This window comes from Cervus elaphus, chromosome 24 (genome assembly GCF_910594005.1).
Source record: "Cervus elaphus chromosome 24, mCerEla1.1, whole genome shotgun sequence".
NCBI classification, from domain to species: domain Eukaryota; kingdom Metazoa; phylum Chordata; class Mammalia; order Artiodactyla; family Cervidae; genus Cervus; species Cervus elaphus.
Window position 1 is genome coordinate 40,353,929 of NC_057838.1, and position 14,910 is coordinate 40,368,838.

The following is a 14,910-nucleotide window of genomic DNA, read 5'->3' on the forward strand; positions in this document are numbered from 1 at the left end:
CCAGCTCAAGGGACCCCAAAGAATGATATCTGAGGCCACCGATCTGGGGCTGTTTGCAAGTTACCACTGACCTCAAGTCCCAAAGTTCACCTTCCACTTTTATAGTCTTTGACCTCTAAAAACTGCTACGTCCAAAATAAGCTCAGAAAAAGCAGCAATAGTGCTATTTACCACCTCTGCAGCCTAGGAAAACTGAGTAATGCTGACTAGCGGCTCATGAGGCTCATGAACTTATTTATTCAAGAAATATTTATTTCTTGATTAATAATATGAGTATAATAATAACAAATATAATATGTGTCAGGTTCCATCCTAGAACTGGGATTTTGGCAGACAGCAAAACAGACCACATTCCTGTTTTTCTGGAGCTTCCAAAAATAGTCAACTCTGGGCTCTGCTTTAGCCAAGGAGAGATGGGTGGGTGTCTGGGGGGACATTCACTGCTGAATTTCCATACTAAGCACTTTATATCCATTATCTTATTTCATTTTCACAACATCCCTAGGCAGCCATGTCTACTTTCTCACTTTAACAGCTGTGAACTAAGACTCAGAGAGGTATAGCCACTTGTCCAAATGCACACAGCTTGTCAAGACTGGTACTGGCCCGGTATTGATTTTAGGTAGTACAACTCCAGAGGCCACATTCCACCATACCATACCTTTCAAGAAAGAAAGATATGGAAAAGTCTTACCTTCACATCTTTCCTTTTTCCCCCAAATGAGAACTGTTTTAGTGTTCAGATCCCCCAAGTGATACAAGAGAGGTCATTTAACATTCTCTGAAGTATTTTACACTTGCGATGATTATGAAATGTCAGAAAAAAAATTTTCATTTGTTATTTTTTCCCAAATGAAGAATAAATGCTTGTTACAGAAATTCACACATTACAGAAGGGTTTTGTGTTGTTCACTCAGCAAAGCTCTGAGCAGCTGCTGCACGGGACACACGGCAGACAGCAGTGCGATGGACACCCTGTCCGCCTTCCTGGAATTGATATCCTGGCAGAAGAGAAGGGCAACAGGTACTTCATGGGGGACAGAGAGGCAGCCTGGGCTGGGGGCATCAGTGCGGGACAGGATCTCTACCAGAGGGAAGGGAAAAAACCTGCTGAAGGCAGCAGAGGCAGCAAGCGAGTGGGGTGCACCGTCACAGGAAAAGATTCCCACCAAACAAAGAGTCTGTGCAAAGGTCCTGAGACAGGAAGGGACAAAGCCTGTTGGAGGAAAGAAGCCGGGCATCACAAGGCTTTGTGAACAGGTCGGGTGAGAACTGGAAAGCTTCAACCTAAGAAGTGTGAGCACCACTGAAGAGTTTAATCAAGAGAATGCAAGTATAAAACCACCTGAATCCCACCATCCAGACTGACAACTGTTAACATTTTGCTGTGGAACCTTCGGAAAAATTTTTTGAGGCCCTATGCTCACAAGCACAGACCTCTAACCTGTTCAAATGTGGAATGAGACAACACAGTCTCTCTTCTAATCTGCTTTTCCCTCTCAACAATATGTGATGGTCACCATTTTAGGTCAGTGAATATGGATCTGTGGCATTATGTCAATGGCAGCTTGGTAAACCACTTCATTAAGAGACCACAATTTAGCTGACAGTTTCTGCTTACAGCCAGCTAAGTTGTTTCCATTTTCCTCCTTTTGTGGACAAACCACAGTGACCACCCTGGCACTGCAGATTTTTCCTTCCAACTCAACAATGCTGAATTCTCCTTTCTTCACGTCTCTGGCTGTCCCAAAGGCCTGGCTTGCCCTTGATCTGAAGGTTTGCTGTCTGCATGCTAGTTAGGTTAAAAAAGACATAGGCCTTGTTTTGGCAGAGTTGAACATGGCAGTTTCCACCCTGATCCACAGCAGATGGTGGGGTCCAGGGAGATATTAGAAAAAAGAGGGAACTGGCATCTGGGTCTTCCTTTGAGAATTGGCAGGGCGGGTAGGGGGGCGGGGTGCAGTAAGGATGAATTAAATGTTAAGCCCAAAAAAAACCGGTGACATGAGCTGGAATCCAGCCACAAGCTCATCTTGCATCTGACAGCAGCACATATGTCCAGGAGCTGGACGCTACGGGGGAGACTTTTGGGGGCACCGCAGTGTCGTGGGGCACACAGCACAGCCTGCCCACCCTGGCCCCCAACTCTGTCCCCCCGAACCCTGTTCCACAGCCTCCCTGGCCTCCCGACTCTGACCTCACCCCTCCAAGTCCACCCACATCCAAGAGCTCTGCACTGGCTGCCCCCTCTTCTAGAACGCTCCTCCCTACACCTACCCCAAGACGGACACCTCCCAGCACCCATATTTCATTCTACCACCCCCTCTCCACGAAGCCTCCACCGAACATCCTACTTAAAGTGGTCCTTCTGCCCCACACCACCCCCATGACTGTCTATTAAATCTTCCTCCTTTTCTGGGCCCCCATCAAAAGCATCTTGTTTTTTGGTTGTGTAGAGTCTACCATTCTTTACCAGAATATAAACTCTATGAGGACAGAGATCTCATCTTCCTTATTCCTTTGAGAGACGGACTATTTCCTGCCATATCAGTAAACAAGAACATCACAGTCATCAGCATTACAGCCCTCCAATGTGAGCTGGAAGGCCTGGGGAGTCTCAGGAAGGAAAGAATACCTGCCATCCAGCAGCCATCAGACTGCAGACATTCCCTATGGTGACCCCTGAGGAAACTCAGGATGTGAAAATCCAAGATACTGGCCCGAGATGGGTGAGGTGTATATCAGATGAATGATTTCAGTGAGCCCAGACTCCTGTATCTTCCCAGACATAGAAAAACACTAAATTCCTTAACTTGAAGCAACCATCTTTTAACGTTCAGTCTATCTGCCCCTTTGTTGAAAACGTCTATATAACCTGGCCTCCCCACTTGACCTCCTTGAAGCAGTTTCTCAGAGCTACCTGAAATACTGTCTCCCAGGCTGCAGTTCTCATTTTGGCTCAAATAAAACTTGACTCAAAACTCTCACATTGTGCATGTTTCCCCCCAACACCTTATTGCATCCCCATCACTTGGCATACTGCCTAGAACAAAGGGCACACGCCACATGTCTGATGAATGAATAAGCAGAATCACACAGCCCTGGGTTCAAATCCTAAATCTACCATAACATAACCAGGGATAAATACACCAGTCAATCCTAAAGGAAACCAACCCTGAATATTCATTGGAAGGATTGATGCTGAAGCTCCAACACTTTGGCCACCTGACACAAAGAGCCGACTCATTAGAAAAGACCCTGATGCTGGGGAAGACTTAAGACAGGAGGAGAAGGGGACGAAAGAGGGTGAGATGGTTGGATGGCATGGCCAACTCAATGGACATGAGTTGGAGCAAGCTCCGGGAGATGGTGATGGACAGGGAAGCCTGGCGTGCTGCAGCCCAGGGAGTCGCAGAGTCAGACACACTGACTGAACTACAAAAAGCCAGTTTCTTGTGTTTCTTTCCCCATGGGTATGATAAAAAGCTCCCACCTTGCTAGAGTGTCATGAAGATTAAGGGACACAAGATACTGCCCATGAAGCGGAGTCCAGTCCAGACACAGCAAGTGTCCAAGGGAAGGTAAGTGGAGAACAAGTCTTTCTAGAGCAAACCTAGGGACCTCACGTTCTTTTACTACCTTCACTTCTTTCCTGGGCTCCCAAGTCCATAACTTTACCCACAACGGGCACAGCACAGGTTTCTTTACGGCTGCTACAGACAGCTGAAAATAATTATCATATGGGTTCTGGGGACCAAAGTATTATTGTCACTTGTTTACAACTCTGCTCAAAGATCAATTTCTAAAAATTAACAGGGCCTCTGAGGCAGGTTCTGACTTAACTAATTAAGGCAGGAAACAAGCTTCTATCCACCGTTTACTTAGAGCTGTAAATGCCACTTGATTAAGCCAACCTGGTCCACACCTGAGGTGCCCAGTAGTATGAGTTATTTACAAAGCTTAATATTTGCATTACTGAATGTGCCTGTCCCTCCTTGAATTCTCCAACGCCCAGCAAGAAACCTCTCGCCTTATCTCATTAGCTGCTCCATGTGTGGAAAGGAGATGACAACTCCTCTCTTAAACACTGTTGGTAACCAATAAACCTCCCTCTTTACAGAATGTAAAGGAGGAACCATGTAGTTTTCAAGGCACGGTGCTCTCTCTGGTGGTCATTATTCAAACTGCAACACCAGGACCCACACCACCTCCCTCTCCCAGTGCCTGGGGAATTGGCCAAACAATGCGAATTGGCCTTGGGGACAGCAGCTCAATTCAGTCGCTGTTGTGTCTGACTCTTTGTGACCCCATGGACTGCAGCACGCCAGGCCTCCCCGTCCATCACCAGCTCCCACAGTTTACTCAAACTCATGTCCATTGAGTCGGTGATGCCATCCAACCATTTCACCCTCTGTCGTCCCCTTCTCCCGCCTTCAATCTTTCCCAGCATTAGGGTCCTTTCAAATGAGTCAGTTCTTCGCATCAGGTGGCCAAAGTATTGGAGTTTCAGCTTCAACATCACTCCTTCCAATGAATATTCAGGACTGATTTCCTTTACGATGGACTGGTTGGATCTCCTTGCAGTCCAAGGGACTCTCAAGAGTCTTCTCCAACACCACAGTTCAAAAGCATCAATTCTTCGGCGCTCAGCTTTCTTTCCAACTCTCACATTCATACATGACTACTGGAAAAACAAAAGCCTTGACTAGACAGACCTTTGTTGGCAAAGTAATGTCTCTGCTTTTTGATATGCTGTCTAGGTTGGGCATAACTTTTCTTCCAAGGAGTAAGCGTCTTTTAATTTCATGGCTGCAATCACCATCTGCAGTGATTTTAGAGCCCAGAAAAATTAAGTCAGCCACTGTTTCCTCATCTATTTGCCATGAAGTGATGGGACCAGATGCCATGATCTTAGTTTTCTGAGTGTTGAGCTTTAAGCCAACTTTTTCACTCTCCTCTTTCATCAAGAGGCTCTTTAGTTCTTCACTTTCTGACATAAGGGTGGTGTCATCTGCTTATCTGAGGTTATTGATATTTCTCCTGGCAATCTTGATTCCAGCTTGTGCTCCGTCCAGCCCAGCGTTTCTCATGATGTACTCTGCATATAAGTTACATAAGCAGGGTGACAATATACAGTCTTGACATACTCCTTTCCCGATTTGGAACCAGTTTATTGTTCCATGTCCAGTTGTAACTGTTGCTTCCTGACCTGCATACAGGTTTCTCAAGAGGCAGGTCAGGTGGTCTGGTATTCCCATCTCCTTCAGAATTTTCCACAGTTTATTGTGATCCACACAGTCAAAGGCTTTGGCATAGTAAATAAAGCAGAAAGATATATTTTTCTGGAACTCGCTTGCTTTTTCGATGATCCAGCGGATATTGGCAATTTGATCTCTGGTTCCTCTGCCTTTTCTAAAACCAGCTTGAATATCTGGAAGTTTGTGGTTCACATATTGTTGAAGTCTGGCTTGGGGAATTTTGAGAATTACTTTACTAGCATGTGAGCTGAGTCTAATTGTGCTGTAGCGTGAGAATTCTTTGGCATTGCCTTTCTTTGCGATTGGAATGAAAACTGACCTTTTCCAGTCCTGTGGTCACGGCAGAGTTTTCCAAATGTAAGGCCTCCGCATACAGCCATTTTGCTTTTTTCCATTTCTTTTTCTTGGGGATGGTCTTGATTCCTGTCTCCTGTACAATGTCACAAACCTCCGTCCACAGTTCATCAGGCACTCTGTCTATCAATCAGATCTAGTCCCTTAAATCTATTTCTCACTTCTACTGTTAGGGATTTGATTTAGGTCATACCTGAATGGTCTAGTGGTTTTTCCCTACTTTCTTCAACTTAAGTCTGAATTTGGCAATAAGGAGTTCATGATCTGAGCCACAGTCAGCTCCCGGTCTTGTTTTTGCTGACTGTATAGACATAGAGATGACTTTTTACTCCAACTAACTGAAGGATAATCTCCTCTCACCTGTGGCTTTAAGTTAGATGTGAGTGGGTACAGACTCCTAAGGTAATGGAAATTAACAAGACTGATGCCAAAATGAGGCCATGCCTCCAATCAAACGTTTTGTTGTAAATTTCAAAGCAAACTTGAACCCTGAAGGGAAGGAATGGTGGAGGGAATGTTTGGCTTTATTTATGCTGAGCCAAAAAAAGGTCCCCTGTTACTAAAAAAAGACCGGATCTGAAGTGTTCAGAGCCTCCTCCAGCCGCCAACGTTTCTTATGCAATTCCCTTTGATGACTGGTGCAAATTTATGAAAATACATGGAGGTGATTTCCCTGGAAACCCACCCGGGCAGAGAATGAAGGGAAATCGAGGCTCGGGGCAGAAAGCTGGGGCTGGATCCTGCCAAGTCAGAGACAGAGGGCAGCTGTGTGCCGGCTGCATCCACCATCCACACAAACGCAGGTCCCAGATCATCCGAATCTGAGAATGGGGGGCAGTCAGGGCCAGCCCTGCTGGAAATCAGATCACTAGAAAAAGTCCCATCCAGTTCACTCCTCTCAACAATTTTGTAAGTGTGTAGGTATTTCCCAACTGGAAATCACTGTCTTCCACTTCTTTCTTGAGAAGTACTTTCTGCTGGCAAAAGTTGGAAAATGCCCCATTTTCTTACCCTGTTCTGAACAAGAGTGAGCCGGACTTCTTTCAACTCCCCATCACACTTATGAGAAATGGAGTATTTCTTGCCATGTCAGTAAACAAATAATGTCACAGTCGTTGGCAACTGCAGCCACCACCAATAGCGAGCCCTAAGGGAACTCAGGAAGGAAAAGAATACCTGCCATCTAGAAGCCACTTCCGCTGGTGAGCCCCGAGGAAGCTCAGGAGGTGCAAAAACAGGATACTGTCCCAGACAGCTAAGGTGCATATCAAAAGAATTACTTCAGTGAATCTAGATACTTGTATCTTTCCACATATAGAAAAGCACTAAATTTCTTAACCTGGGAGTATCTGGTTTTCTTTAATTAACAATCATCTTTTGACATTCAGACCACCTGTCCTGTGTTACAAAACTTCTATACAACCTGGCTCCCAATTCCCACCCCGGAGTAGTTCTCTCAGGGTCACTTGCGATGCTGCCTCCTGGGCTCGAAGTGCTAAAAACCCCCCACCAAATAAAATGTAACTCTCAACTTTTAGGTTGTGAACACTGTTTAAGTCCACACCTACCTACAGAAACACCCCCTTGTTCATCCTATGTGACCAAAAACTAAACAGCAGGCTGAAAGCCATCAATGAGAGAACGGTTGAGTCAAGCAGGTATCCACACTCTGGAGAACTCTGCACTAGGAGGAGAAATGAGTATAAACTCTGTCCACTGACCTGAGGAGTGGCCGTGTTTATTGCTCAGAAGGAAGGTTGTGGAGGGGTGTGCAGGACACCCAGAAGTAGCATCTACCTTTGTACAGTAATGTACTTGCAAGAACAAGAGTAGGAAACACACAGCTGACATGAAGCAGCTGCAGGGGGCTGCAGGGGGCTGCAGGGGGCTGCAGGAAGCATTTTCCTTCTACCTCAGGTATCACTAGTTAAGATAACCCAGCCTCTTCCACGGACACTGTTCCCATGTCAGATGAATCCCACAGGCCCCTTCGCAAAGACTCCCCATATATGGCACTATCCTCCCTCCTACTTCTATTTCCCCCATGTAGGTGCCATCAATTTTCTTCCGCTTACTTTAGCACTCCTATACAGGTCTCATTTACCCCGAGATTTTAAGCATTTGAGTCCCTCTATCTAGGCCAGGCCAGTATGCCACGGGTGATCAGTAAACACTTTCCAAAGCTCAGGAATGGGAATCATCACTGAATCAGTCATTTGGAAATAAATTCCTAACAACTAGGGGAAAGGACTAGTCGAGAAAGGCATATAAACTAAACACCAGGCAAATTAAACAACTCGGTTTAAAGAACCAGATATTCGGTCCCTCGCCGTGGTAACTGCACTCCAGGGGCATCAGCGCCACCTGGAGGGTTTGTTATAAGATGGGCTCTCAGGCCTCTGACACAGCAGGGCTGCAGCAAGACCTGAGTGTCTGCATTTTAAACAGCTTCCCAGGTGATGCTGATGCTGCTCATTCAGGGACTGCAAAGCTCCACATCGAGAACAGCTGCTCTATCTTAGGGTAAGTTACTCCCTTTCAAGCAAAAGAAAAATATGACAAACAGCAAAGTGAGACTGGACCCAGGATCACCCATCAGAATTACACCTCTGCCTTGAGCTTCTTGAAATACAGAGCCCAAGGCCTGTTATGGGCTTCCCTAGTGGTTCAGATGGTAAAGAATCTGTCTGCAATGCTGGAGACCCAGTTTCCATCTCTGGATCGGGAAGATCCCCTGGAGAAGGGAACAGCAACCCACACCAGTATTCTTGCCTGAAGAATCCCATAGTTAGAGGAGCCTGGCAGGCTGCAGTCCATAGTCCAACTTGCAAAGAGTCAGACACGACTGAGTGACTCACACACACACACACACACAAGGCCTGTTACCATCTGAGGATGAGCGCAGAGCTCAAGAGCCTGCATTTTTGGAAACAAATTCCTCCAGAAGAGCCTCAGGCAGAGCCAGATTTGGGAACTGCTGGATTTATCTGGACACAATTTAAAACCTTACCAGGATGAAAAACACTAAAATATAAAAGAAAAACAAAAGCAGAAAGGTAGGATTTCCATGCAACATGGTAGAAGAGTAAGTGACTCTGCTTATAGAAAGCTTGCTCAAATGTTTAAGAAAAATTTAGACATCCCAGTAGTCAAACAGAGAAAGACTCGGAAAAAAAAAAAAAAAAATGATTCAATTCAGAGCCACCAAAGCAACCGCCCATTAGCCCTCTCTGAAACTCTGCAGGTGAGTGCTCTCATCAAGTTTCCCCATGCTTCCTCCTATGGACCCACAAGTGCTCAGAGAAAAGGTCTGAGAGCAAACCGACTTTCAGTAGCTTCCTCCCTTCCACCCCTCGGTCTGCCTCCAGAACCCTGCAGGGCTCCCGGGGCCACCCCAGCAGAGGTGACGGTGACCACAGAGGTCCTAACAGCATCAGTCACAGCAAATTCCTGCTCTGAGTGAGGAGAGCACCAGAAGCCTAGGGACGTTCTCACTGAACCCCTGGGAGGACGCAGTCCTTCCTTCACATGATCAAACTCAGGCTCCGAAAGGTTTAAGTCACACCAGTAGCAAAATCAAAAGGAAATCTGGGGCTCTCAAAATCATCCTAAGCATCTCCGCCATTCATTAAAAACGACATTTTCTAGCTTTTGTGAAATCCAACCTAAGTGCGGCCTCGAGACCCAACCCGCAGCAGCAAGCCCCTGAAGACCGCCCAAGTCAGCAAGTAAATAAAACCAAAACACACGTCATTTCCTGGGGCCCCAAGACTGGGCCCCTCACTTAACTTCACAAGGAATCCATGAAATCGTGCAGTTATTCCCGTTTTACCAACAAGCGAACCAAAATCAGAAAAGTCAGGCGATTTACCTGAGGGCCAGGGGATGGGTTTTTGTTTGAAGCGTGCCGGCGGTGTTTTCTTTTGCTGGTTTTCCAAAATGAAAGGCGCGGCTTGAGGCCAGGTGAACACTTGGAGATCTCAAGTGTCTCCTGCCCCACCAGGAGGACGCGAAGTCCCGAACTGTCCCCACAGTCTGGGCCCCGAATCAGCCGCGGCATCTCGCGGGAGTAGCAGCGAGAACACGCGGGCCCACGGGGCTGGACGGGAGCCGGGTGGGCGGCGCCGCGCCGGCGTGGAGCACGTGGGGCGGCCGGCTGCGCAGACTCCTGGGAAGACGAGATCCCTCCGCGGCCCACATGTGCGTTCTGGGAGTCGTGAAACGAGGCGAGATGGAGGGGAAGCAGGAGGAGGGAAGGCTGGGTGGGGGGTAAAGCCATCGATTCACAGACTCTGGGGGCTGCCTTGGGCAGAGAGGGCTCAGGCCCAGCCCTTCCCTCATACCTGTGGAGCACCCTGCTGGGGTTAAAACTCTGCACTACGCGCATCCTGCCTGACTCTCTGCAGGTAACCCCATGGACTGTACCCGCCAGGCTCCTCTGTCCGTGGGATTCTCAGGTCAAGAAACCTGGAGTGGGTTGCCATTTCTTACTCCAGGGGATCTTCCCGACCTACGGATGGAACCCAGGTCTCCTGCGTTACAGGTATTTTCTTTACCATCTGAGCCAGCAGGAAACCCTAAGTAGATTCCAAATAATACCTGAGACATGCTAAACTGTTCTGCGGCTCAAACTCAACTTGAATTGGCCTACTTTTCACGCGACAGCCCTATTTGCCCGCCTCCCCAGGCCTCCAGAGGGTAGAGCTCCGCTTGTATGTGGCCGGCTAGAGGCCCCTGTTCAGTTCAGTGCAGTCCCTCAGTCGTGTCCAACTCTTGGCGACCCCATGGACTGCAGCATGCCAGGCCTCCCTGTCCACCACCAACTCCTGGAGTTTGCTCAAACTCATGTCCATCAAGTCGGTGATGCCATGCAACCATCTCATCCTCTGTCGTCCCCTTCTCTTCCTGCCTTCGATCTTTCCCAGCCAGGGTCTTTTCAGATGAGTCAGTTCTTCGCATCAGTTGGCCAAAGTAGTGTAGTTTCAGCTTCAGCATCAGTCCTTCCAATAAATATTCAGGACTGATTTCCTTTAGATTGGCTGGATCTCCTTGCAGTCCAAGGGACAGAGTCCCCTGTAACAGCCCCAAACGTGGATCCCTAGTCAGTTTCTAAACAGATGACCTCCGGTCATGCCAAGCACTTAAATTTTGTGCTGAGCACTGAAATTATCATCATTTTTCTTCATTGATCGTTGTTACTTAGAAATAGTTTTCGCCCTCCAAACATGTGAGGGCATTTTTTCGGTTTGTTCTTCTATTTATTAATGTCTAACTGCGCAAGGCCCAGGGACCAGTTCCCTCCACTCCAGCCCCTCAGGAAGGGTTATTGTATTTGCTCTCCAGGTGGAAGTGATGGACTCAGGTCCGGGACAGGCCAAACGCATCCGCCTTTCTCCTCTCCCACTTCTCCCCGCCTCCTCCCAGATCTTGCAGAGCAGAAACAAAACTCCTCCTCCCCACCTGGCAGGAACACGCCAAGTCCAGGGAGGTCACCTGACCAAGTGCCTTCTGGAGCCCGTTTGCGACTCATTTCCTAGAGCTGCCTCAGCTGCTGGGTAGAGGAGGTGGAGGGACTCTGGAGGCACCCTGATCCACTGTTTCTCTGGCTGTTTTGAGCATCTGAACCCCTCAGACCTTATTTAAAACTCTGATTCTCAGGAGACCCCAAAAGAGCCTCAGAACCCCAGGGTTGGGCCCGGACTCTCTAAGTGAATCTGATGCTCAACCCAGGGTAAGAAAAACTGCTTTGATCCAGCCCATGTATCAGACCGCTGGGAACCCAATACCAGGGGACCAAGTCACCCTGCAGGTTAGTGACAGGGTTATGGCAGGAACTTAATGGTGGGACCCCTGAAACCCAGAAGCCCCCACCCCAGTAATTCCTTAAAGCAACTTTCTCTCCGTCATCATCATGTTCTCTGAGATAGCCAGTTTTCAGGCTGAGTGGTTTGAAATAAATAAACAGCAACAACACACTTCCAGGCTGCAATATTAAAGGTCACCAGAGCTTGGGGCAGGCAAGGCTGTTATAATAATATGCCTTGCCTCTTTTAATCCTCACAATGGGGCCAAGAGACAAAATTATGACTAGGCCCATTTCTCAGATTGGGAAACAGGGACCTTGAGCAGACAGCTGATTCAGCTGAGCTCAGGGGAAACTCAGGCACGACATCGCTGCTGCCTTCAGGTCCTTAATACCGAAGCCACCTGTGAGATGCTAGATTTAGCCCTTTGCGGAGAGTGAAGCCCATAAGCATCAGGTCAACCCTGGGAGGCAGGAACTGTTGTTACTCACATTTAACTGATGCTGCTGCTGCTAAGTCGCTTCAGTCGTGTCCAACTCTTCGAGACCCCATGGACTGCAGCCTACCAGGCTCCTCCATCCATGGGATTTTCCAGGCAAGAGTACTGGAGTGGGTTGCCATTGCCTTCTCCGATTTAACTGATGACTCATTGACAATAATGTGTATTGAGACTTAACTATGTAGCAGTTGCCTTGCCAGCTGATTTTTTTCACACCTCTTGTAATTTAATCCTTTCAACAATAGTTTCTGTTTCTCTACCCATCTTAGAGAATGGGAAACTGAGGCCTGGAGACCTGAGGAACGTCCCTAAGTGCACACAGCTGCTAATAGCACAGTAGCCTCCACTTTGATGCTCTTCACCTTGAAAACATAGTCTCCCTGAGGGCAGGGCTCTGGCTTTGTGCCCTATTTTCCCTCAGGACCACGCACGCCAGGAGGTACATAACACATCTTTAATTAATCCAATTCAATACAATTAAAAATGCAACTCCAGGGACTTGCCTGGTGGCCTAGTGATTAGGAATCTGCCTGCCACTGCAGGGGACGTGGGTTCGATGCCTGGCCCAGGAACTATGATCCCACGTTCCACGGGACGAACAGAGCCCACATTCTAGAGCCCGCAAGCCACCACAAGAGAAGCCACCAAAACAAGAAGCCCATGCACCACAACAAAGAACAGGGCAACAAAGAATAGTCCCTTCTTGCTTCAGTTAGAGAAACCCGTGTACCGCAACACAGAAACAGCATAGCCGTAAATAAATAAATCCAACTTGATACAACAGATTGAACTGTTAAGCCTCTCTTGAAATCCAATAGAACCTGCCATGCACACCTTGCCTCCCCAGGGCACAGCATAGGGCGGCACTCAGAAGGTGCCCAGAAGGTCTCCAGTGAACAAGTTCCAGGAGGAGGCGCTCTTTCCCCCTATGTGTCCAAGCTGAAGTTGTGCAGAAAGGTCTCTGTGCCAGCTGCACCCCCGCCCCCAGCAGGCATGTGGCCCCTTGGAAAAGGCAGAACAAACTGCAGGAGCCTTGTTCTCGAACAGAACGGGTGGGGCCAGGCCTCCCCCCGGGTAACCCTCCCCCCTCCCCCATCACCCCTATTCCCCCCACACACACAGTGCTCAGTACCCTGGGGCCCTCTCTCAGCCCCTCCTGCCAATGGGCCTCTAGCTTCAGGATCCGAAGACTTAAAGCTCAGTCCCCTGAAAGGACTCACTCTAAACCTATGTGATGCTTCCTGGATGGTTAATGGGTTGTTCTCTGTCACCTCCGCCCCTGGAGACCAGGCTCCTCTAGTCTCTGCTACACCAGGAAGAATTTACCTGTGTGCGTGTTTCCTTTATCTCATGCAGGATGGACAGGTCAGCGAAAAGACAGGGGAGCCCAGGTAATCCTTGTATCTTGGCAGTGGCCAGCCTACTTATGACCAAGCACCCTTTTCGTGGAAGATAGTTTCCCCAAGGATTGGGGTAGGGTACAATTTCGGGATTCTTCAACATTACATTTCTGTACACTATATTTATTGCTATTACACTGTGATATATAATGGAATAATTACACACTTAACCACAATGCAGGATCAGGGGGCTCCCTGAGCTTGTCTTCTTGCAACTAGACAGTCTCATCTGGGCTTTAAAGGCCACCTGGACTCAATTCAAAAGAACAGCCTGCAACCCAAGGTTCACTGTCGCAGTTTTATCATAACCAGGACTCCAGGAAGCAGCCAAGAGTACACAGACTGATGAATGGTGAGAGAAGACATGATATAGAGCTACAACAGGATATAACTCAGCCATAAAAAAGATTGAAATCAGGCCATTACCAGTGACACCCATGACTGGGGATGATCATACGAACTGAGGGAAGTTACACAGGGAATGACAGATAGCCTATGATACCACTTATGCGTGGCATCTAAAAACTGATACACACTAACTCAATTCCTAAAGAGAAGAATTACAGAGTTAGAAGACACACAAGCCCCAAAGGCAAAGAGTTGGCACGTACCAGAAAGGGAGGCATTAGAAGGTTGGGGTTAGCATACACACAGTAAAAGAGATGAAACACATAATCAAGAAGGACCTATTCCAGAGTCTAGGAAACACTCTTCAAAGCTCTGTAATAACATATTGGGGAAAAGAATAGAAAAAGGAACACATACATGCATCTGCACCAGTGAGTCAGCTGGCGGTACTGCCCAAACGAACACAACATTCTAAATCAATATTTATTCAGTGTAAAATAGGAACTAACTCTCCAAAGAAAAGAAGGGACAAAGATACTTCTTTCCCTTAACCTCGGCACCTGGACTGCTGTCACACCCTTGGAGCCTGAGGAGCCTTGGATCCAGAAGTCTCCACTGCTTTGGAAAGGAAAAAGCAGCGCAGGACACGCCTGCAAAACCGACCCGCTTTTATCTGATGCCCGCAACTCGGGGAACAAGACTGCAATATCCGGATCCAGGCGGGTCTCCCTATACCTGAACCAAGCCGCATCTACTGAGAAAGCGCTAAACTTTCTGCCCGGAAAAGCTCAGAAATGGAGTCACCTGGGTCTCTACGTCTCCTGGGGCAGCCCCCTTCTTCAGAGCTGCACCACTTTTCCAAAGACAGCAACGGTGGGGCAATGATGGGGATTTGCCTGAGGGGGTGAATTCTTAGGGAAAAGAGTGGCTGAGAGAAATGCCCTGGGGTCTTTGTTCTGGCATATTCCACTGGAATCAATAGGCGAGGAACACAGGTTCTCAGGGGTCTGGTTGCCAAGCAACCCGGAGAGGTCAGGGAGCAGTATCTGTCCTGTGGATGTTCTTTGAAAGCGCAACTTCCAATCTAGTGCTCAGGAGCCATTCACATTCTAATGGATTTGTTGTCCAGTCCCTCAGTCTTCCTCTAAACTGTGCAACCCCATGGACTAGAGCACAGTAGGCTTCCCTGTCCCACACTATCTCCGTGAGTTTGCTCAAACTCGTGTCCATTGCGTCGGTGAGGCCAT

The 14,910-nt window shown here is 47.9% G+C and overlaps 1 long non-coding RNA gene across 1 annotated transcript in view; it reads right to left on the reverse strand.

Moving 5' to 3' along the window:
• Positions 1-9,621, reverse strand: part of LOC122683094 — a 256,521-nt gene extending 246,900 nt beyond the window's left edge. The window contains exon 1 of the long non-coding RNA XR_006337617.1: positions 9,484-9,621. This is a non-coding gene — a long non-coding RNA (uncharacterized LOC122683094). The remainder of the gene's footprint in view (positions 1-9,483) is intronic.
• Positions 9,622-14,910: the final 5,289 nt, after the last annotated feature.